General features: G+C 49.9%; 1 protein-coding gene across 1 annotated transcript in view; it reads right to left on the reverse strand.

The window, feature by feature from the left end:
* TNFRSF11A (TNF receptor superfamily member 11a) overlaps positions 1 to 20,442 on the reverse strand; it is a gene marked incomplete at its 3' end in the record, with an annotated part of 53,009 nt that extends 32,567 nt beyond the window's left edge. The window contains exons 1-2 of the mRNA XM_049112268.1: positions 20,365 to 20,442; positions 436 to 518 (exon numbers count right to left, since the gene is read on the reverse strand). The remainder of the gene's footprint in view (positions 1 to 435; positions 519 to 20,364) is intronic.
* Between the last annotated feature and the right edge of the window lie 2,320 nt (positions 20,443 to 22,762).

Below are 22,762 nucleotides of genomic sequence, written 5' to 3' on the forward strand. Positions count from 1 at the left end.
CTTAGGCAATTTGCAGTGGCAACGACTCCAGTATGGTTATTCTCCCCGCCCCCCCCCCCAAATTTCACTATAATACTTTTAAATAAGAGTTGCATTTTACGTGTTGAAAGTTTGAATTGCAAAGTGCTAAAATAAGGTTTTAAAACCTTGCCTTCTCAAGAAAGAGTATTTTAGAAAACCGTATTCCAGCATATATTAAATACTAGTTTCAGCAACTGCTTGTGATTTTATCTATGGAAAGGTCTTTGTCTTCAGAGTGGCACACATTACTACCTGCCACTCTCATAGAAAGTCTATCCAATTTCTTTCTTTCTTTCTTTCTTTTTTTTTTTAAATCTGGAAGGACTGAAATTATTCCTTGGATTACAAAAACTAAATAAATGAAAGCCCTACCCACTTTTGAGGAACAAGGAAAGGTGACTTAGAAATACAAACCTGGTTCACATTTATTACAGCACCGTCCGAAATGCTCGTAATGCCTCTCACGGGTACACGGAGGCTGTGATCTGAAAAGTCACCTGAAAGGAAAATTGACATCAGGTAGAGAGTCTGCACAAGTCCCTTCTGGATAAAATGAAAGGTGCAATATTGAATTTCATTTCCGAAAAGCATAAGAAAACATCATAAACAGTCCTAAAACTGCTCTATGTGATATTATCTCCGCCTAAAATGTCACTTTGCTACAGTAGCCCATTCCCCACTAAGAATGTATAAAGCCAGGATGCCTGGGTGGCTCAGTGGTTGAGTGTCTGCCTTTGGCTCAGGGCATGATCCCAGGGTCCCGGGATCGAGTCCCACGTCGGGCTCCCTGCATGGAGCCTGCTTCTCCCTCTGCCTGTGTCTCTGCCATTCTCTCCTCATGAATAATTAATTAAATTTAAAAAAAAGAATGTATAAAGCCAACTGACACTGGTATAAAAATCCATTTAAGCATTTAAAAATATTCTGGTTATGGGGCGCCTGGGTGGCCCAGTCGGTTAAACGTCCGACTCTTGGTTTTGGCCCAGGTCACAATCTCAGGGTCCTGGGATGGAGCCTGGTGTCCAGCTCCATGCTCAGTGGAGAGTCTGCTTGAGGATATTCTCTCTCTTTCCCTCTGCCCCTTCCCCTGCTCACGCTCTCCCCCTCTCTTTTTCTCTCTCTAAAATAAATAAATAAATAAATCTTACAAAAAAAATATTCTGGTTATGCTCATAGTTGTAAGATGGATTACGGTCACATGGTGGACAAATGCTCATCAATGTTGAACATAAGGAGGCCCCTTTAATACATGTATTATATATACCAGGAAGGTCAAATTTGGTCTTACACACTTTCTCTGATTTTTATAAGATGCTTAATACTGCTTACCTTTAAAAATTTAAACATGCAGAGAATGTTGTAAAGCAGAAGAGCTGTCATGGGAACCCTGTGGGGTTGGAGCTCGGAGTCTTGACCGCCTGCTGGCCGGGAGAACCCCGCCCCCCCACATACACACACAAGCTGCTTAAGGTTTTTGAGCCTCTGTTTCATTTCTGCATGATTCTAGTACAAATATAATTTGCAAATCTGCCTGTCTACATAACACAAAACAACACAAAAAGCCAAGTCCCGTACAATCACTCAGAGATTCTTATCACTTCACCATAGAAAAGCTCTTCTCTGCATCAGCTTTCTCGGTGTGAGAGAAACAACAACAGTCCTGTTGACAGGTGGCCATGTAGGACTCCAAAGGGCACAACCAGGGCACAACCGACCCAACAAATGCTTTGTACCAAGGGGCAAGTTCCCTGCTGGGTCTCAGGGATCCAGAGTTACAAACCCTGCCCTTAAGGGGCTTACACACACCCCGGTGTTCAGCACCACCACCACCTCCCTCCCCATGGGCAGGTGGGGCCCTATCTCAGCTGGAGAAGGTCAGGGAGGCGGTCCTAAGGGATGTGATAAGTGAGCTCAGTCTTACAGGATGCAGAGACATTGGCCAGAGGGTGGAAAAGGAACTGGCAGCAGGGAGGAGGGCAGGGAAGAGTACTTAAGACTCTGTGAATAGTTCAACAGAGGCCCCAACGCCTGAAATGGCTTGTGCGGTGGGGGTGGCCACAGAGGTCCATCAGCAGAGCTGTAGGAGACAGTAAGACAGTTCACCCAGGGCTTCATCTGCCTACTCAAGAGCCTGGACTGAATGTGTAGAGAAAACAGATCTTAGAAGAAGCCACGTATCCTCCACTTGGACGGCTTCCTCAGTGATGGGAGGAAGTTTGATGAAGGGAGCATCGTACCCCGAACACCCTGGGCTGGCTGGGTGGGGTGTGGGGGACACAGCCAACATGGACCTCTCTGACCTCACCTTGGCCTGGCAAAGGGCTTACAGGAGGGATGGGGTGGAGAGTGAGGTCAGTGACAAGGTCACCGTGCTCCTCCCTAGCACCCAGACTAGAGGTTGGAGCCAGCTGCGCCAGGCAGGTTGTAGCTGGGCTCGGCCCGGGACGCTGCGCACTGGACGCTCTCCGCACATTCACTGCAGGACAAGGACAAGGGCCGTGAGCCCAGTGGAAACTAGGAAGAATGAGAGAACAAGAACCACCCCTCCTCCCTCTTTTTTTTTTTTTTTTTTTTTTTGTCTTCATAGGAATCCGTTGCTCTGTAGGGCAGCCCTGCTCAGTGTCCAGCACAGTCGTGGATGCGCGTGCAAGAGAGATGAACAGAAGTGAAATGGTAAAGCTGAGTGTGGTCAAGGCAAATGCTAATCAATCGGAATCATCTGAGCCTAATGATATGGGAGCACCCCTGCCATGTTGATGACAAAGGCAAACAAGAGAAATATGTGGTTGGGCCTCATTTCAGATGATAAAGGTTATCAATTGCTTCTGACCCATTCGAAAGCGGCAACAGTCTCTGTGAGATAAGCAGAGGCTTTGTGTTAGACACAGAGAGGTTCTTTTTAGGGGAATTTGGTAAGAGGGCTGGCTGCTTAGCACACTGTCAGGCCACTGGCTGTGTCCCGGGCTCCAGATCCTGGTTCCTGCGGAGCGCCAGCTGATGTGAACATGTGGACAATTTGCCCGTTCAGGAGGGTGGCCGCGATTCATTCAGCTGGTTGTCCCACCCAGGGGTTTTACACCTCTTGGCAAAAAGGGGGAAGTCATTGACTCCAGATGAGACCAGATGTCATAGCTCCTAAACGGATTTTCACAGACTATTCCTTCGAATTCATTCCTCTCTCCTAAGCTTACTGTGACTTTACACCTGGCCGTGTCTTCTTTTTTTTAAAAAAATCAATGTATCACTCACATAAAGTTCACCCTTCGAGAGAGTACAAGTCACCCCTAAACCGACATATCCACTTGACAGAGCAACAGGACTTACAGATCCTGTCAGAAGCCGCAGCAATTTTGCTACTAGAAAATTTGCAATGGGTGAGGCAGAAAATTAAGGTATTAATCTAATTTGAGGTACAGCTTAAACAGAATGTATTTTTGTTCTTTAGGCACATTATATACTTTGCAGTATGCCTTCAAACCTTCAAAATGGCAAAACCTATACAACTTAAAAGGCTACATACACATAGACCTATATCTAAGGGAATATGGTTTGGGGGCAAATACAAAGAATCTGGAAAATTGTCTTTAGGATGCCTGCACATTCAGAACGCAAGCCATGCCTTTGTCCTTTTTTAACTCTTCCATCTGGCTCTCTCCAACTTTCTCTCCCTCCACCTGCAGAGATGTAATTATAGGATGAACCCTCTTACTAGAGGACTTTGCAGCTCCCCGGACCTAGTGCAGCATGTGGGGGCTGCCTTCTGCAGGTCTCACTCTGGTCCCATGCTCCCCACCCGGGAGCAGGCTTCCAGATTGCTCTCTCAATTGCAGTGCCTGTGTTTGTAGCTATTAGGAAATCCAGATCTCTGATTTGCTGGCCTGTCTTGCTTCCGCTGGTCCCCTGGGCACTTGTCTCACGGTGCTGCAGGCTGGCTCTGCCCGCCTGCCTCCCAGCTCCCAAGTGTGCATCCTGCCTGCTAGGGCTTGGTTTCCGTTAGCCTGCGCTAGATCTCCTTTATGCACTGAAGCTCCTTTATGCCAATCCCCTTCTGCCTGGATGCCTTGCCAAAGACATCCTTTGAATGCCACTTTTTGGTGTGAATGAATGGATACCTGCCAGCCCCTCCCAGTCCCCTCCTCCTCTCGCCTACAGATTTTGGTTCTGATGTCCACCATCATACCAGGCTCCTGGAGCCCCTGCTGGTCCTCAAGCCTTCCCTTCCAACTGCTCAGAATTTGGGCCTAATGCCATCCTCCAAGACCAAGCTCTTGGTCTCAGACCAAGACCAAGCTCTCAGACCAAGCTCTTGTGAGGTGGTGGCTATTACTGTTGGTAGCAACCTTAGTCAGACAATAGTTTGCTAAAAAGCTGTTCCAGCTCCAGCCTTATAGAAGTGCACTCCCTGAGCAGAATAGGGGAATTTAGCATAAGGCTGCAGTTAATGGGGTGACTTCTTGGCTCACCTACAGTCTCCTTTTGCCTTTGGTAACTGAACTGGCATATACATCCTTTTGGTTAGATCTAGATCTTTCTTTCTAGTTCTCCTTTAAGATGGACTTGTTTCCTCCTAAAATAGAGCTTTTGAACCATAGTTGTTTCCATTAAACAAATAGAGCAGAACCACTTTTCTCTTTATTTGGGGTGCCCGGTGGCTCTGGCAGTTGAGTGTCAGACTCTTGGTTTTGGCTCAGGTCATGAGCCAGGGGTGGCGAGATGGAGCCCCGAGTCCAGCTGCACACTCAGTGTGGTGTCTGCTCAAGCAAGATTCTCTCTTCCTCTCCCTCGGCCCCTCCCCACTGCGCTTGCACACGTGCATCTGTGTGCTCTCCCAAGTAAGTGTCTAGTTATTAAATAAATAATACAGTAACATGATACAAAATTCAAAATGAACAACAAACTTTTGCGGGGGTCCCCCCGCCACCCTTCTCCCACCCACTTCACCCAGAAGGTACCAGTGATGGTTCCCGTGTGCATCCCTCCACAGGCTTAGGGCAGAACTGACCTGTGATCCACCACCTGTGATCTATTCTACAGAACAGCTGCCCTGGAGGCCAGCTGGGGGTCAGGTCTGTTCGCAGCACTTGTGTTTTGGGGAATACAGTGGTACCTATAAGTCTTAGGAAAAAGAAAACAAAAACACCCAGACATGTGTATCAACAGGATTCTACTACAGTTCTTGATGAACTCCTAAAATGATGCTTGGTTCACAGAGTTTATGTCAACTGACCTTTGTTTTCTAATAGAGTTCCCCTGTTTATAGCAAATACGCTTTACATCATCCCCCACCCACATAAATTCCTTGGAAAGTCCTTAAAAAAAAGAGGGAGGGGGAGTTAAAATGGGAAGACGATACACTTATTTGCCTTCTGTTGCTTTACTTTCTTGTATGTTTTGTGTCGTGTGTGCATTTTTTTCGGGGCATACAGGCTGCTTTTTTATTTTAACAGATGACAAACTCGCCCAGAATAAGCATGTCTACAGTCAGTGCAAGGCTTTAGGAGGCAGGAGAAGGACAATAAATTGTAAATCAAGTTTCTCTTTAGAAAGCTACATGGATTTATTTCCCAATGCAAAGCCAAGTGGGGTCTAATTCTGAAAAATCCAAAGCTGGAGAAACATGACCTCTCTGTCAGTGGAGCTACAGAGACCAATGGATCTATATTTAGATCCTGTAGGGAAGGTTGACTTAAATATTTATTTTTTGTGCTGTTAAGCAACCCAATTGTAGTGAAAGTCATTATGGATACTAAAATTACTTTCTGGCTCTACTGAAAATTCATGCTGACATCTCACAAAGCAGACAGAAGCTTGGCCCCTTCTGTCAAATCAAGGGGAAAAGAACCCAACCCAGAAAAACAAATGAGGGATTTTCCATAGATTTTATTTTATAAAATATCATCCGTGACTATATTTGAGAAATTTGGCTATAATTTAAGTAAAGATGGTATCAAATTTCTGAATGTTGCAGAATTGAAAGATGTGGTTTTTGTTAAGAAAGAAACTATGAAATGTGAAACTAACACCTCACTTAATAGTCCTGCTGCCCTTGAGAAAAAGCATCCTTAAAGAAAGTCACCATTGAAACTGCCCCTGCTCAGAAGAGAATACAAAGTACTAGTGACCTGTGTTCCCCAGAGCTGGTTTACGAGGACCATCTCACTCCAGGAAACTGTCTCTGAAGATTTTGTTTTTACAGACAAATAGACAACAAACAAAAGATGACAGTGATAAAGATAACTGAGCAGATCAGAGCAACCCAGCACATGCTTTGTTCCTCATACACTTTCTTTGAGAATCTTTTTCTCTCAGCTGGCTGAGAAGACAGGCCAGAGAGGTCTGGGTCTCTGCCCTCGCAGACATTTCAATTAGTGTGTCAAAACCCTTCGAGTCGAGATGTTCTGAGGGACCTTTGCGGTTTTGCTCCTTTCTTGGTTCCTTTCCTCCTGAAGCTTCCAGATGCCGTTTTCTACGTTATCTGTTCTCGATCACAGCACAGTCATAGGTCTATTAATCAAAAGAAAGCATCCCGCCCTCATGCTTCTTGGTTAAAAGTTCATAACTAGAAGTGGAAATGACACAGGAGTCATTCGTAAGCTCAGAGGTCCGATAAGACAGGTTTCTATAGAAAAAAAAAAAAAAACAGAAAAATGAAATCCTAATTGACATGCCAGCATGTAGGAATTCTGCAGAACAGAGAGAGGGGCCAGGAGAGGGAGGGAAGAGGGGGGCATGGGATAGGGAGGAAGGGCCTGGCCAGGCCACGCCCCTGGGGAGGGCAGTGGGCTCCAGGGCAGGATTTCTCTAGCCAGTGCTCAGAACTGAGCTTCCGGTTTGGCTGGGATAAAATGCTTGACATTTCTTTAATAAAATCGTCTACACTGGGACGCCTGGGTGGCTCGGTAGTTGAGCGTCTGCCTTTGGCTCAGGTCATGATCCCGGGGTCCTGGGATCAAGTCCCGCATCAGGCTCCCTGCATGGAGACTGCTTCTCCCTCTGTCTGTGTCTCTGCCTCAACCTCTCTGTGTGTCTTTCATGAATAAATAAATAAAATCTTAAAAAAAAAAACTGTCTACATTTCTACAAATGGAAGACAAGGGGGAGGGCAATTCTAAGCCTTAGTCTTCTCATCTGTAAAATGGGGCTAAGTATTGCACTCCTCCCACTCTAGTGAAAATCAGATGTGATAATGCTTGTAAATGAGGTAGTGCTGTCAAGTGGCAATACTCAGAAAAATTAAGGCTCTGCATCCTCACATTGAAGCTGAAGACCTCTCCAGCAAGCTCTCCAGAATGAAGGGAGGTAACTGCATTATTCACCCAACACAGTGGTGTACCCCTGGCCAGTGGTCAGTGATAGGGAGGCAGTGGGGGGCAGATTCTTCTGTGCACACCTGAGCAGGATTAGTAAACATCCATTACTTAGATCCTTCCCTGAGGGAGTAAAGGGAATACTGTCCCCAGAAAAGAGAAAGAGGGTGGGAAAGAGAGGGTGGGGAACCAGCCACAGGAAGATTGTGAAGGCCTGGCAGTTTCTCTGAGGACACCATTCCTGTTTACCTGTAACCTAGCAATGATCAGTCAAGGGGATAGCAGAGTATTTCAGCTGGGCGACTGGGGAAAAAAAGTGTTGTTAATCAATCAAAGAGGTTTATTTTTTTAAAAAGCATCTTTGCACATAAAGATGGGTTTTCTCATGGGACTGAAATCATGACAAGTGGTCAGACTCATTTCAGTGGTTTCTGTCTGGGGGTTCAATCCATGACACAGGCCATGCTTGGGTGAGGGTAGAGATATTTTACTCAGGGCGTCTGCTGATAAAGCGGCTGCTAGATTATATCTGCCAGTGATTTCTGTTAACTAGGACATAACTGAGTTATGACCAAATGGCCTTCTAGACATTTTCATTTTAAATAAACTTGATAGAATTTCAAGCTTAGAGATTTACAGAGTAAGTATCAGACTCATTTTCCTTTTGTACAAACCGAAGATTCACATTTCGTACTTCAGAACAACATTACACAGGTATCTATGAAGACAGTATGTTATAAAGGCACAAAGAGAAGAAACGAGCAGCTTTTGGGGAATCCCCCATGCACCCCAACAGATCACCTAGCATACTCCCCTCACCTGGGAGACACTGAGCTAGGCGACACATTAAAAAACTTGGGGACACCTTTAAACCAGCCAGGTACGTGGCCCAAGTCATAATGGAAGTAGATTCAGAGAATCAGGGTCTAAACAGAAGACTCTCTGAGTGTTTAAAATATAATTCATCTCACAGTATATTTTACACACAACCCTTGAAAAAAATCTGCTAAAAGTGAGGCTTACATATTATCCGATTAACATGAAAAGATGTGTCTAGTTTGTTTGAGAGACTGTGAAGATTATGGTCACAGGTACTGTGCTAATTGACCTGCCACTAAAGGATCTGGAAGAGGGGTACCTGGGTGGCTCAGCTGGTTAGGCATCGGCCTCTGGCTCAGGTCATGATCTCAGGGTCCTGGGAACGAACCCTGCATCCAGCTCCCTGGTCAGTGGGCAGTCTGCTTCTCCCTCTGCCCTTGTCCCCCTGCTTTTGCTTGCTCTGTCTCAAATAAATAAAATCTTTAAAGGATCTGGAACATTCTAAAATGCATTTTATGAATATGTTTCTGGTGACAAAGAGGATGTAGAACTCCAACTCAAAGGGCATTCATCACACCTGGTTAACTCCTACTCACCTGGTTGAAAATCACATATAGGAATCAACCCCCTCCCCATATACAGACCACCCTCCATAAAGGGGTTGTGATTCATTTACTCATTGTGCAAGTAACAGAGGAAGGCTAGTCATTCCTTTGCCTGTCCTTCACTGTGCTTATGCCCAGAAGACACATTCTGCTCTAGTCCAGGATTTAATTACAGATGCCATCTATGTCCTTAAAAGCTCTGCTATCATCAGACTTTCAAAGCTGTCTTTACTGAGCCTTCACATACTTGGGCAAGGGTTTGGCTTGGTGCAGGACTAGAGAAATTAGCTCATCCCTGGTCTCTCAAAGTGTTTAACACTGGACACAGGCACAGATAGAAAGACAACTGTAACAGACAGAGACCCACATGACAATGCAAGTCCTGGTGCATGTACTGCAAAGAGCCAAGTCCCTCGGAGTCCCCGGATTTGGCCCTCCCTGGTCATGGGCAGGGAAGGAGAGAGAGCTGGGCCTGGGACACATCTTCCCCAGCTCCAGGACTGGGAGGCAATCACAGAGGGAGGTGCACAAAGCCTGGAGGGCTGGGGTGAGGGCACAGGCCTAGCAGGGAGCAGTGAAGGCTGGTGCTTGGGCAGGTGGAGGGAGACAGAGGTGGGAGCAGTGGGAGCTCTGGGGGGAGGAAGGGGAGGAGGAGGAGGAGGAGGAGGAGGAGGAGGAGGAGGAGGAGAGAGAGAGAGAGAAACCTTGCTTATAGTCCGCAGGAGAAGACCGACAATAAACCGACGTCAAATGCAATCTGGTTGGAAAGACTAGGATAAAAGAAATAAAAGAGGATAAAGGTGATGTGATGAGCTCATAAAGGGGAACCTCTGGTCAGATGACACTCAGCGGAGACCTGGATAAAGTGAGGGGACAAGCCAAGGTCACAGCAAGTGTGAGGAGGAGGAGCACGGCCAGTGGACATAGCATTTGCAGAAGTGCACGGGTGCGCGGCAGGGCTTGATTAGGAGGAGCAGGAAGGGCCGCGTGGCTCAGGGGCAGGAAGTCACACAACGGATTACATAATCACCCAGATCTGGAGGTAGGGCACCCCCCGGCGCTCCCACTGCGCGGCGCTGACTGCAGGTTCCCACCGGACGGTGACTGACGCCCAAAGGGTGAAATAATAAGCACGTCGTGCTGTTTTCTTTACCAGGCAGGAATTGCAACGTCTGCCCTAAGAGTTTACTTTTTTGTTTTTGTTTTTGTTTTTTAGTTTTAATGGTGATAAAATGCACATCATGTAAGACTTACTATCTTTTTTTAAAGGAGATGTATTTGTTTTGATTTGAGAGAGAGCGCATGCACACGAGCAGGAGGGGCAGATGGAAAGAGGGAGAAACTCAAGCAGACGCCCCGCTGAGCGCGGAGCCCCACGCGGGGCCGGATCCCACCACCCTGAGATCGCAGCCTGAGCTGAAATCAAGAGTCAGACACTTAACTGACTGCACCACCCAGGTGCCCCAAGCATTTACCGTCTTGGCCATTTTTCCATAAGATGTTTTGGAAATAGATACTATGAACAGAAAAAAAAAATCTGACTTGGATCAGGTTTGATGAAAAAAGCACCTCAAAAACGTAGAGTAACATATGGCCTATTGGACGTCCTGACATACTCGCCATTCTAACTTAGCCGGCATGAAGCACCTGCCTCTCTGAGACCCCAGCAGCATCTTCCCCTGACCACCTGGGTCCCAGGTGTGCTCCTTCAGGAGAACCGGGAGGCTGCACTTCCTGAGAAGGGGCCTATCAAAGCTCTATTGATTTCTGCTCAACCCTCTACCCTACTTTCCTCACAATACATTCATTATCTCTGCTCCTTGAAAAGAAAACATATGGCCCGAAGGAAAATGAAGAAATAATCTTGCATTTCAAAACTTCAATTGCAAGTGTCTTTGTCTTCCAGGGAGATAAAGAGGGAAACGAGTTCACAGCTGTGGGCCACTTGAAAGGCAAGTGCAAGGACCGTTTGTTTCCTAAACACAGTAAGGAGGATGGCTTTGACTTGTCCCTGTATTATCACCCAGAGGCTCCCCTCCCGTGAATGCTCCTTTATTCTCCCAATGCCAGGCTTTTCTTTCTTTCTTTCCTTTCTTTCCTTCCTTCTTTCTTTCCTTTCTCTCTCTCTTCCTTTTTCTTCCTTCCTTCCTTCCTCTTTCCTTCCTCTCTCTCTCTTTCTTTTGTATTCTCAATTTTTTTTTTAACTTGTATTCACCCGAGATGAGAACTACTTTTCTCTTCATTCCTATAGTAAAAGTCAATGACCGTGCTTCCAGCAGCTCGCTGGTCTGCTGCTGAAGGCCAAGTCTCCTTCTGGGCCCTGCCTCCATTCCAGGGATGCACCAAGCTAATAAGACTACTGGCCCCCAAAGTGGCCAGAGACTGGACTAGATGATGGCACCTGGCCCTCAGAGTCAAGCCCAGCGCTGCTTGAATGTGCACAGAATCACCTGGGAATCTTATGAAAATGCAGATTCTCATTCAGCAGGTTTGGGATGGACCCTGAGATCTGCATTTCTCACAGGGTCCCGGTGCTGCTGCTGCTGCTGCTGGTGGTGGTGGTTTCTGTGTAGCAAGGCCAGAGATTACATTAAAGACCAAGATCCAGAACTTTCTCAAACCCCCAAACACCATACAGTCATCTCCATCTATGTAATGGGTCTTGAGAACCACGTCTCCCATTGCTGGAATCAGACACCATTTATCTTGAGTGGAGTGAGCGAGAATTGGCCCTTCTGAAACACTGAGTATGTGCCAGGCACTATGCTCGAGACTTTTCTTAACTTCTGTATCCTCACAAAGCGATGGAGTAATCTGCTTAAAGGGTTAATGATGCAGCAAAGGCATGTAGCTAATGTTCAAACGTTAAAATGATGAATAATTTTTTCCTGAAGGACCGCTGCGATCTCCTAACTTCCCTTTACAAGGACATAATCGTTTCCTACTAGTTCTGGATGAGACTGGAGCTCCCAAGCAGGAGCTTGGAAGGGTTACCCACCAATTTGGGGCAAAAATTAGAGCAATCCTGGGGGAAGAGGGCTGCAAAATCAAAATGGGAAATCTCTCTCTGGGCTCAAATTCTCTGTTCTGATAGGGACAGGACACAGATCAGCCCAAGGGGCACACAACACAGCTGCCCCAGGTCACTTGCGCCCTGGAAGAAGGGCCTCTCCCCCTTGGAGGAGCTCCTCCTTTGAGGTCCCTTTAGGCTCCCTCCCCAGGCCGAGCAGCCAGGAGCTCATGACTGGTCTTCCCTGGCCTATGAGGACCACTCCGCACAGGCAAGAGGACAGTCAGCTGTACGTTCTGCTACGCTGCTCATTTGTGACTTTACATATTAGTAGGAAATTATTCGAGTCCTGGCAGAGTCGCCAAAACAAAAACAAAAATACACACAAAAAAATAAGACCTTAGTACACACTTACAAATAAGTAAGACCCCAACTGGGCCCTGGAACTCATCATAAGGGGGCAATGTTTTAGGATTTCATATAAAACATTCTAAACCTTGTCACCATTAGAAAGTCATGGGCTAAAGTTCGGGACAGAGAGTCATTCCAGTTGTGCTCCCACTGAACTTCCTTCCCCCAGTGTCTTATGCTCCATTGTCAGAGGTTTGGGGTCCGTACCTGGGTTTCTTGCTACTGTGCGTTGGTGAAACACCATATTGCCCTGCACCCAAACCCCACTGGAGGCTCCCTCTCTCGCTCCAGGGGAGAGCTCTAGACCTGACGGTGACCGGAGGCTACGTCCGTTTTGACCCCCTTTCTCCTACCACTTAGGGCAGTGACTTTTACGGTACTAAAAAAGTCATAACAGGAAGGAGTTAGATTCATGCCATGGTAGGCATCAAAATTGGAGCGAGAGAGGAGTCCCCAGATTCACTGTCATTAGTCATCCTGAGGCATACAGGATGTCTCATCCACACAGAGCCCGACAGGTGGTAGGAGGGGGCCACACACGGGACCGTGAACTGGCAGGTGCAGGAGCAGGGCTCTCGTACGGTTTATTTCTGGGGGTGGGGGAGGCACAGAGGAGTCAGAGATGCCTTTGCTTTAGGAAGTGGCCGAGGTGATTCAATATATCACATTTCTTTTCCTCCTGAGTCAGGGATCAACTGGCCCACGGACCCTGTGCTGGGTACTCAGGGTGCCTGCTTTAAACTTGACTGGCCTTAAAATCACAGCATCTTTCTTTTTGTGAAACAGCAGTTAATAAAGGAAAGGCCTTAGGAGCATACATCCTCAAGCACACTTGCAGACTGCTTATGGGATTTTCCCAAACACTAGAAAGCTTGCTTCTGTGCCACCACTCCTGGAGGGTCTTGCTCCAGACCCCACCGTGTCACACAGCTGACTGTACAGGCACTTTCCCCGAGGGCGGGGGTGGCCAGGCCACACGGCTGGAGGGGACCCTCCGGAGGCGTTCTAGCCTGCACAGCCTGAGCTGTGCAACTGGGGCCTCCCTGGGCCTCATTCTCCTCTTCCTCCCGGCAAAAGTGGAGTGAGGATTAGAGATAATCTATGTAAAGCCCCGAGCATGTGTCTGGCACACCGGATGGCATCAAGAAACGGCAGGTGTCTTTAATACAACCAGTCATATACTATTAACTTAGAGCTGAGCTCAAAACCTTTCTAGGGAATTCCATGGTCTGCAGCAGTGATTCCCAAGCTTCCTGGTGCATCGGAACCCCCTGGAGACACTGTTAAACCCAACCGCTGGGCCCTACCTCCAGAGTTTCTGATTCGGGAGACATGGGGTAGGGCCTGGGGATGTGCGTTTCTAACAAGTTTCCAGGTGGTGTGGATGCTGGACCCAGGGACCACCTCTCCACAAGGTAGATCCCAGCTCCGGAGATCTGCTCACACATCCCCTCCACTCCCAAGCCGCCTGATCCTTTCCTGGGCTCTCCAGCCAGCCCTGGACTCCACACAAGAGGACTGGGCTCAGTTTCCCCCTGCATGCCCTGCTTGTGCCCACCCCCGCCCCTTCCCCTGCTGTCTGCGCTCAGAAACATCTCTGCCCTTCCAGGACAAGGGTCACTCCACTAGGGTCCCTCGGGCCCAGCCCTGCGCTCCTGGCCACCTTGCCTGCTCTTCTTTTTTGTAGGGCTTTAGACCCTCCTAACTGCCAGGAGTGCAGACCTTCATGTCTCATCTCCCCTGCGAGATGGGGAGCTTCCCGGGTCCCAGACAGCGTGGTGGAACTGGGATGCGTCCCACGGGGTCTTCTGGCCTTTTGTTTGCGTGTCTGTGGCTTTTGCCAGCAAGTACAAAAATCAGGATCCACTGAATTGAAAGGAAAAAAGCTGACAGAGAGGTTAAAGGAACCAGAATGAATAACTCAGGGCAGAGGGAAGTTGCGGGTAACAATCTTCAACAATGGAAACATTAAAATAAAGAACACTGGCCAACTGATCTTTACCCCCTACGAAAGAACAAATTTGAGGAAATGGGGTCAAATTGTGACATACTGGATTTAGGTCTGCTATAGGGAAGTTCCTGATATCGGGAATTAACAACAGTGAATTGGATTGGCAAAGGCGGATGTGAATAATCTCTAGTATGTTTTAAAATGGAACAGATTCTCAATCACCGTGAAGGTTTTCTGTGTGTCGCTGCCTTTATATCTTGGGTACAAAGTTGAGAGGACGGAAGGGCTCTTTACAGGTTTCTTTTAACTGGATACAGGCTTGGCAGCTCTTTGTGTTACCGAAGGATACACGCTTTTAAGTTTGCTGCTAACTGCATTACAAAGAGTAACAAATATATATATATATTTTAAATCAATACCTAAGGGAAGTGGGTGTCATGGGAACCCACACGTGCAAATACTGCCGGGCTTAGTAGGATTTACGCAATGCCACAGTCCGCTCTTCCCACTTGCCAGGTTTAACCATCACATTCACGAAAAGTTAGAGAGTTTTTCTTCCTCATTTTTAATGGAAAGTCTTCAAATTTCTGATGGCGGGAGGAAGTGGCTCTTGCACTCTCAACAGTGAACAGGAAATGTAATAAGTTATTATTACTCTGATAAACTGGAAGGATAGTTTTTGCAGTTACTTCTTCCTTCCACTTTGAAACCTGGCAGCTTTCTGACTGTGCTTGTGCCAGACGGGCCTCCGTGTCACCTGCTGGGCTAGATTTTTTTGGGGGGTGGGGGAGGCACAAGGGAGCTGGGCAGAGAGAAGGGGAAACGCTCCTCCTAGGCACTAGCAATCCACCAGGAAAATGTGTTTTGTGCGAGCGAAAAGGGTTTGCTGAGCCATGTTCCAAGGTAAACACTGCTTCTATCTGGGGGCAGGGGACATATTTGTTGCCAGCGTGGGAAGACCGAGGGTCAGGTCACACCTGCTGCAATGATGGACCCTCTGGGATCTCTTGCTGCTTATCTCTCTTTAGAGTTTTACTTTCTGCCTACATCCTGAACTTCTGATTCAAAGACACCTTTAGGTCAGGAAATGGCTCTAAATTCCAGAGCACAGAAATTTCCTGTGGATCCCAGTGCCTTGGGGCTCTTAGCTTGTTTACCTCTTTGGGGTGTGAAGAACTTTGTCTCTGCCTCACAGTAAAATAATCCAAAGCAGCTGGGATTCCGTGGCCTAAGATTCATCCTCCTTTATTTATTTTATTTTATTTTTTTAAGATTTTTTTATCTATCTATTCATGAGAGACACACAGAGAGAGAGAGAGGCAGAGACACAGGCAGAGGGAGAAGCAGGCCCCATGCAGGTAGCCTGAGGTGGGACTCGATCCTGGATCTCCAGGATCACACCCTGGGCTGAAGGCGGCGCTAAACCGCTGGACCACGGGGGCTGCCCTCATCCTCCTTTATCGTTTGCTCAGGAAAAAGTCCTTCTTTACTTGAACCAGAGACAAAGATCTCCTTAAAGAACTCTGAGAAACACAATTCAAACGGTCAGCTGTTTTACTCTGACATCAATCACATCTTTTTTTTTTTTTTTTTTTTTTTTTTAGTTAATAGGTCCAACCACATCCTTTGCCCCTGCATTGTGGGCACCTAGCATAACTCGGCTGGCTCTGAAATCACTCCTGCACTTGGCTTCTCCTTTCTCTTGCCACTACACCGACCTGATTCGAGCCTTTACTAGCTCTTCCCCCAAACCAGGGCAGTGGCCTCCTTACTGCCCCCTGGACCCACCCCCGGGGTCCAAATCTGATCATGACCCCTCTCTCCCAGCCCACAATGCAGCAAGATAAAATCTAAACTAATTCTGCTTGCATGTAAGGCCCTTGAGGGCTGGCTGTGCCTCCCTCTCCCCACAAGCCCTTGGGAATCCGGGAACGCTGGACTTTTTAGAGGCCCTGCACTGTTACGTGTCCTGGCACCAGCCCACCTTTGCACCACCAGCCCAAATGCTGGCCTCTTGGCCCTCCTTCCATGCTTTAGACCTCACAAGTGAACAGTAAGGAAGGAGGAAATATTCTTTCAGGCAGGTTAAAGCATTCCTCATCCTGGGTGCCCACCACCCTTGGAAAATCTTCCCAGGAAATAGGTCTCTTCCTCTAATCCTTGGCGAGGAGGTCTAGACTGGGCACCTCTTGAAGACGGGGGTGGGGGGCGGGATGGGGGGAGTGCTGTGCCCCTGGTCTCTGCCTCCTCAGCTCCTTGCAGAGTGTCCCACATGCTGGAGTAGGTGCACACTTTGTTGAAATAAATGAACAGAGATTCAGGGTTATTTCTCACTATCGAGTTCCCCGTCCTGCAGCCCCAGACATCAGAGGCTGAAAGAGGAGGGGGCCCACAGAGCAAATGCAGGTATCAGGTTATCAGCACACATCCATGAAGAATGTGCTTCAATCTGCTGACGGGGGTGCTGCCGTGAGAACAGCAGAACAGCAGCAGCACCAGCCAGCCCTTGACTTCGGAGACAGAGGGGAAGCCGGCCAGGGGCACTGGGCAGGTCGGTCTCGCTGGCAGGAAACAGAGCGTCTCTCAGAATGAGGACAGAGATATGGGGTTGTGTGTAATCTCACTCACCGCCCACTCGGGGCTCAACCTCAAAAGCTCACTAAGAACTTTAGACGGACCAAGTCTTTTGTTTTGCTGAGTCTCTGTCTTGGTTTCTTCAGGCTCAGTGTTTTGGGGCAGAAAGAATGAAGTGAGTTCCTAGCGGTGGATCCTACAGGAAGCTCACTCTCTGCAAGCACAGGAAAACAGAGAAAGTGAATGACCTTCCCACCAACCAGGTGGAGACCATAACGGTGCCTGGAGGGCACCTGCCCCCTGCGGGCCAGCTCTGGATGCAGGAAGGTGAGGTCAGGTTGCTGTGTGCCCAGTAGGGCGTGCTTCCCTTGTGGGCTGGGGTCAGGATGCTGCAGGAAGAAGCAGACAGGCCACAGGTTGTCTAGGGTGGCCACCTGGCCAGGAGGGCCAGTGCCCTTGAGAGTGAATCACCTGTAGAGCCGATTAGGGTGTGGACCCGTATCAGCAAAACAAGACAAAACCCAAAACGACACAAAGATGGCCCAGACAACATTCCTAGACCATTGGCCACACTGTGTGAGAAAACCAGTAATACCATTTTCCCTGTACTTCAGAAATAGGAAAATATGATGAGGGAAATTTTAATACTGACACGGCAGATAAAGTTCACACGGCGCCTTCTTAACACAACACTCTCTGCAAAGGAGGCCCTGGTCTGGAACTCCCCTTTTCATGGCCTCATAAAACACTGATTTATTGACCTTCAAAGATACACCTTTATTGTTTCAGTTTTCCTGGTGTAAAAATTTCTGGTAGATAACTGAAAAAGCAAGCTCATATTTCCTTATCAACACGGAGAATGTGTTTATATCCCAGATTTGTCATTTTTTGGGGGGGTGGGAATTAGTGGGAAGGAAGTAACAGGGGAGGCATTGGAAACACTTGTTATCAACAGAATGGACAATAGGACCGTGGGTGTACATGTCTGTGGTTCTCTAAACACGGTATTAACATATAGCCAGGTCTTCTCTCTAGGATGGGAGGGGGCCAGGAAGACAGCGTGCAGGTGTCTATCCTACAGCCTGGAGCTCCACTCTAGGGGATTTCCTCTGTGGGGTCTCCCTGTAGGCTTTTCCAGGGCCCTGTGGCTTATCTGACTCTGATCAGTCTACCTTACCCCCTCAGCAAGGGCCATACAAGCGTTATCTCAAAAACTGTAAATGTTTAATGTCCTGTCTGTTGTGGGTTTTCCTGAATTACCATCTGTAAAGTCATTTTTAAAAAGTGGGTTTGGTTTTTCTTTTCTTTTTTTTTTGGGGGGGGGGAGTTGTTTTTCCAAGATGCCTTTAGGTCTGAACCACTCACACCACCCTCTGACTAGAAAGCTTTCTTTCCCCAACAGCCTCTTGGAATCAGTCCCTCTCTGACCCTTGATTTCTTACCCCTGCTGCAAAGTTCAGAAAAAGCCTCTTCCTCCAGAAGTCCACCCTGATTGCTCTAGCTGTACTCATTACTTCCTTCCCTCTGCACCAGCTGCCCCCCTTCCCGTCATCACATGCTGCTTTATTATTATTACAGGTTCACCCATCTAGTCCTCCAACTAGACTGTGGCCTGTGAAGACACAGTCGCCTCCGTCCTGTTTCTTACTAGCACTGTGTCATAGACCATAAATGTTTATTGGCCTGGGTCTCAATGAATCTGCCCTCAGGTCTTGAAAAACCGGAGACAACCGTGGCTACATCTCATCAATTACCTTAACGAAAACAGCGAGCTTCTAGATTTTCTTACTTGGAATAAACAGCAGAACTATCAACATAAAAAACATAAAATGTTCTTTATCTGTGGGCAAATACTCTTCTTATGTCTGAAAACAAATTCCCTCACAGATACAGGCAGACAGAGATCTAATCACAGAAATGATTTAAAAGGCAAAACTCACAGCCTTCCAGGGACACTTCAATCTATTCACCAGTATGTAAATGAAACGCAAAATACAATACTCACAGATAAAGCACTTTCTAGAAGCTGGTTTGGCCAGCGATTTTACAAAAGCCAATACCCACTGCCTCTCACTAAGCAGTGCTTCAAGCCTTGGCCGAGTAACACCAATGGACTGCCAATGCGATTGTTGTTGTTGTTGTTGTTGTTGTTTTGAATGAGGAGAAGAGGTAGGCCAAAGAAGCCGTAATGACACCTGCAGCTACCACAGTATCACCTGCCGCGGCTACAGCACCAGGCTCCACCTTTCAGAATGAATGGATTTCCACGGGCTCCCACTGGACACGAACATTCTACCCTTTGATTAGAACTGTCACAGTATCATTTGTTTCCTGTTTAGGTTATGATTCAAAAGTGCATATAACTGGAGTGGCCAAAAGGGAAAGGGAGGGGAAACAGCCCTCGCTGGAAGCTCTCTCTGAAAAATAAACCTGTTTTGGTGGCACTTGCTGTTAGTATTAGAACCTAGTGCGTGCCAAGAATACGTGGGTGCATATAGTGTTGGCAACAGCAGCGTGAGATGCTTTCTTGGAACTGCAGAGCGGGTCGGTTTTCCTCGGGCGGCCTGACCGTTCCCTGGAGCCCCGGCTTGTAGTTCAGTGCGCTGGCACCCTGTCCCACCTGCCCAGCCCCTCATTAAGCAACACCCCCGCGTGCTCGGAATGAAATATTCCGTGAAGTTCTTCCGCCTTCTTTTCCCTCAACCACGCTAGGAAACCCACACTCGAGGGAACCGAATGGAATGAAGCTTCTTCAGGAGAGTCTCCTGCTCCAGCCTACAGCTCATTCCTGTTATCTTCGTCAAGGAGTTGACGCTAGGTGGGCTGCGCGGCCCCCACACTTCTGTCCCCCCCAACACAGCTGCACCAGCTCCACCGTCTTCCCGGGCTTCTGGGCCATTCTGTGCAGCCCAGGACAGCAGCCTCGGCCTGTGACACACAAGGGAAATCTGAAACTGCCCAGACCGAGAAAACCGCCACCACGTACTCTTCCCTCTGAGGAACTTGCAAGCGCACGAGGCCTTCGGGGCGCCCGCGGTCCGGGTTTGCTGCCTGCAGCTCTCCCCCGAGCACAGGAAACCCAGGCCAGCCTGCGTCGCCGGTGGTACAGGAATCCCTGAGAAAACCCGACGGCAGCAAGGATCGAGAGGACGTCGGTCTTCGGGCGCCCTGAGGTCACGCAGCGCTCCCCGGGCAGGGGCGGGGGCCCGCGGGGAGCCCCAGGTGCATCCCGGCCCGGGGAGCCCCCGGAGGGCCGGCCGGGAGGATGGGCCGGGCCCCGGGCGCACGCTGCCACCCCGACCCGTCCCGACCCGCCCCAGCCCCAGCCCCAGCCCCGGGGCCGGGCGGCCTGAGATTCGGGCTCCGCGCCCGCCTGCAGCACCCCTGCGCCGTGGTTGCTCCCCTGCAAACAGCGCTCCGTCCGCAGGCATCAGTGTTTCCAGGGGCAAGCCGTGGCCCTAACCCCGTCGGCCCAGGCCCCCGAGGGGCTCTAGACGCCGGCCCGGGCGCCGGCCTCAGAGCCCGCCCCCGGGGTCGCGGGGAGCCCGCTCCCGGCCCCAACCGCCTGCACCGTCCGAGCCGCGGACCCGCCTCCGCTCCTCCGTGCGGGTCCCTCCGCGAGCTCCCGAGGAGGCGGGCGGGCAGCGGGGGGCGGGGGGCGCTTACCTGCAGCGGGCAGAGCAGCGCGCACAGCGTCAGCAGCGCGGGCAGCGGGCGGCGCCGCCGGGCGCGCGGGGCCATGGCGCGGGGGCGGGCGGGCGGGCGCCGCGCTCTGCGGCCTCTGCGGCCCGGCTGCGCCGCCGTCTGGGACCTCGGGGTCCCGGCCCCGCCCCCGCCTCGGCCCCGCCCCGGCCCCGCCCCGGCCCCGCCCCGGCCCCGCCCCCCCCGCGCAGCGCCCCCTCCGGCCCGACCCGGCCGCGCCCGCCAGGTGGTGCCCGAGCGCGGGGCGCGCGCCCTCGGTCCCGGGCTGCGTGGCTCCGCCCCAGCCCGCAGCTCCCCACCCCGGGCTCTCGGCCGGCGCCGGGGCCCGACGGCTCACGCTCGCGGGCACCGACCGCTGTGCGGCCCCCTCCGTCCCGGGCCGCCCGGAGCCCGCGCGCTGCTGGAGCCGGCCCGCCCGGCAAGGGTGGACGCCCCCGCCCTCCTCCCGGGGATGAACCAGAAGAGGATCTTCGTTGGGGATTTCGGGGACCACTGGGCGAAGGGCACCACGACGCACCGCGCTGCACGCTTCCTGCACTCCTCCTCCCAACGTTTCCCGCCCGCAGCGCGCCCGGCTCGCCTCTCCTCCGGGACCCCTGCGGCCGCCGGCCACCCCGTCCCCGTCCCCGTCCCCGTCCCCGTCCCTGTCCTCTCCACGCCTCTGGCCGCCACCCCGTCCCCGTCCCTGCCCGTCCCCCCGGCCGCCACCCCGTCCCCGTCCCCGTCCCCGTCCCTGTCCCTGTCCCTGTCCCTGTCCTCTCCACGCCTCTGGCCGCCACCCCGTCCCCATCCCCGTCCCTGCCCCCTCCGGGCCGCCACCCCGTCCCCGTCCCCGTCCCCGTCCCTGCCCCCTCCGGGCCGCCGGCCGCCACCCCGTCTCCGTCCCTGCCCCACCCCGTCTCCGTCCCTGCCCCACCCCGTCTCCGTCCCTGCCCCCCACCCCCCGGCCGCCGGCCGCCACCCAGTCCGCGTCCCTGCCCCCTCCGGGCCGCCGGCCTCCCGCGTCCGTCTCCTGATGTAGAGGCCGCCCCTGCCCGGCGCACTGCACCTGCTGCTCTGGCCGCTGCTATTCCTCGCTTAGGAGACTATCTTTCCCCACATTCTAGGCCGATGCTGGACGCACACATACACCCGCTCCTTTGAACAGATAACTTTTGAGGGAAAATACTTGTCCGATGTCAGAAAGTTCTGTTTCAAGTTTCTTGAGAGCCAGAACTATCTACTTGCCTTACCTTTGGCCCAGGGCATGGTGTATCCTACTGAATATTCCATATGATCTTCCACCGTTGGAGTGAAGTGGTTTTGGTTTTTTTTAGATTTATTTGTTTGTTTGTTTGTTTATTTATTTATTTATTTATTTATTTATTTATTTATTTATTTATGTGTGTGAGAGAGAGAGAGGCAGAGACACAGGCGGAGGGAGAGGTAGGCTCCATGCAGGGAACCCGACATGGGACTCGATCACAAGACCCCAGGATCACGCCGTGGGCCGAAGGCAGGCGCTAAACCTCTGAGCCACCCGGGCTGCCCTGAAGTGGGTTTCAAACGTCAATTAGATCGAATCTTTTGAAATATCCTTCTGTCTACTTGTTCTGAGAAAACTGGAAATTTACAACAACTGTGGGTTTATTTTTTCCTTTGGTTCTCAATCTCTACCCCACCCCCACCATGTTTTTGAAGCTCAGATTAGAGGCATAAACATCTCGGTTATTATGTCTTCTTGATGAATTGACTTTTCATCATTATTACATGTCCTCCTTGATCCACGATAAAACTTTGGGCCTTGAAGTCTACTTTGATATTAATTATATAGCCATTTCGCCTTTCCTATGAATAGCATTTACATGTCTCATTTTTTTTTTCTTTCATTTAGAATATATATATATATATATATATATATATATATATATAATTATTATTAAAGCATTATTAAAGTCTCCTCTCCCACTGACATCATGCCTCAGTCAGAGTCTCCCGGACAGCCTGCACAGCTGTGGGAGCTCTTCATGGCAGGTTTAGCTTTGAAACAATGGATGAGAGTCTGAGAAGCCATTCTGAGCAATGGGGAATGCTTACAGACCATGTGGTCATGAGAGATCCAAACCCCAAGTGCTCCAGAAGCTTTGGGTTGTTGGTCAGGTATGCCACTGTGGTGGAAGTGGATGCAGCTACACGAGCAAGGCCACACAGGAGAGTGGAAGAGTTGTGCAACCAAAGGAAGGTGGTCTCAAGAGAAGATTCTTAAAGCCCTGGTGCCCACCTAACTGTAAAAAGATTTTTTTTTGGTGGCATTAAAGAAGACACTGAAGAACACCAGCTAAGAGATTATTTTGACCAGTAAGGGAAACTTGAAGTGATTGAA

Source organism: Canis lupus, chromosome 1 (genome assembly GCF_003254725.2).
Source record: "Canis lupus dingo isolate Sandy chromosome 1, ASM325472v2, whole genome shotgun sequence".
Taxonomy (NCBI): domain Eukaryota; kingdom Metazoa; phylum Chordata; class Mammalia; order Carnivora; family Canidae; genus Canis; species Canis lupus.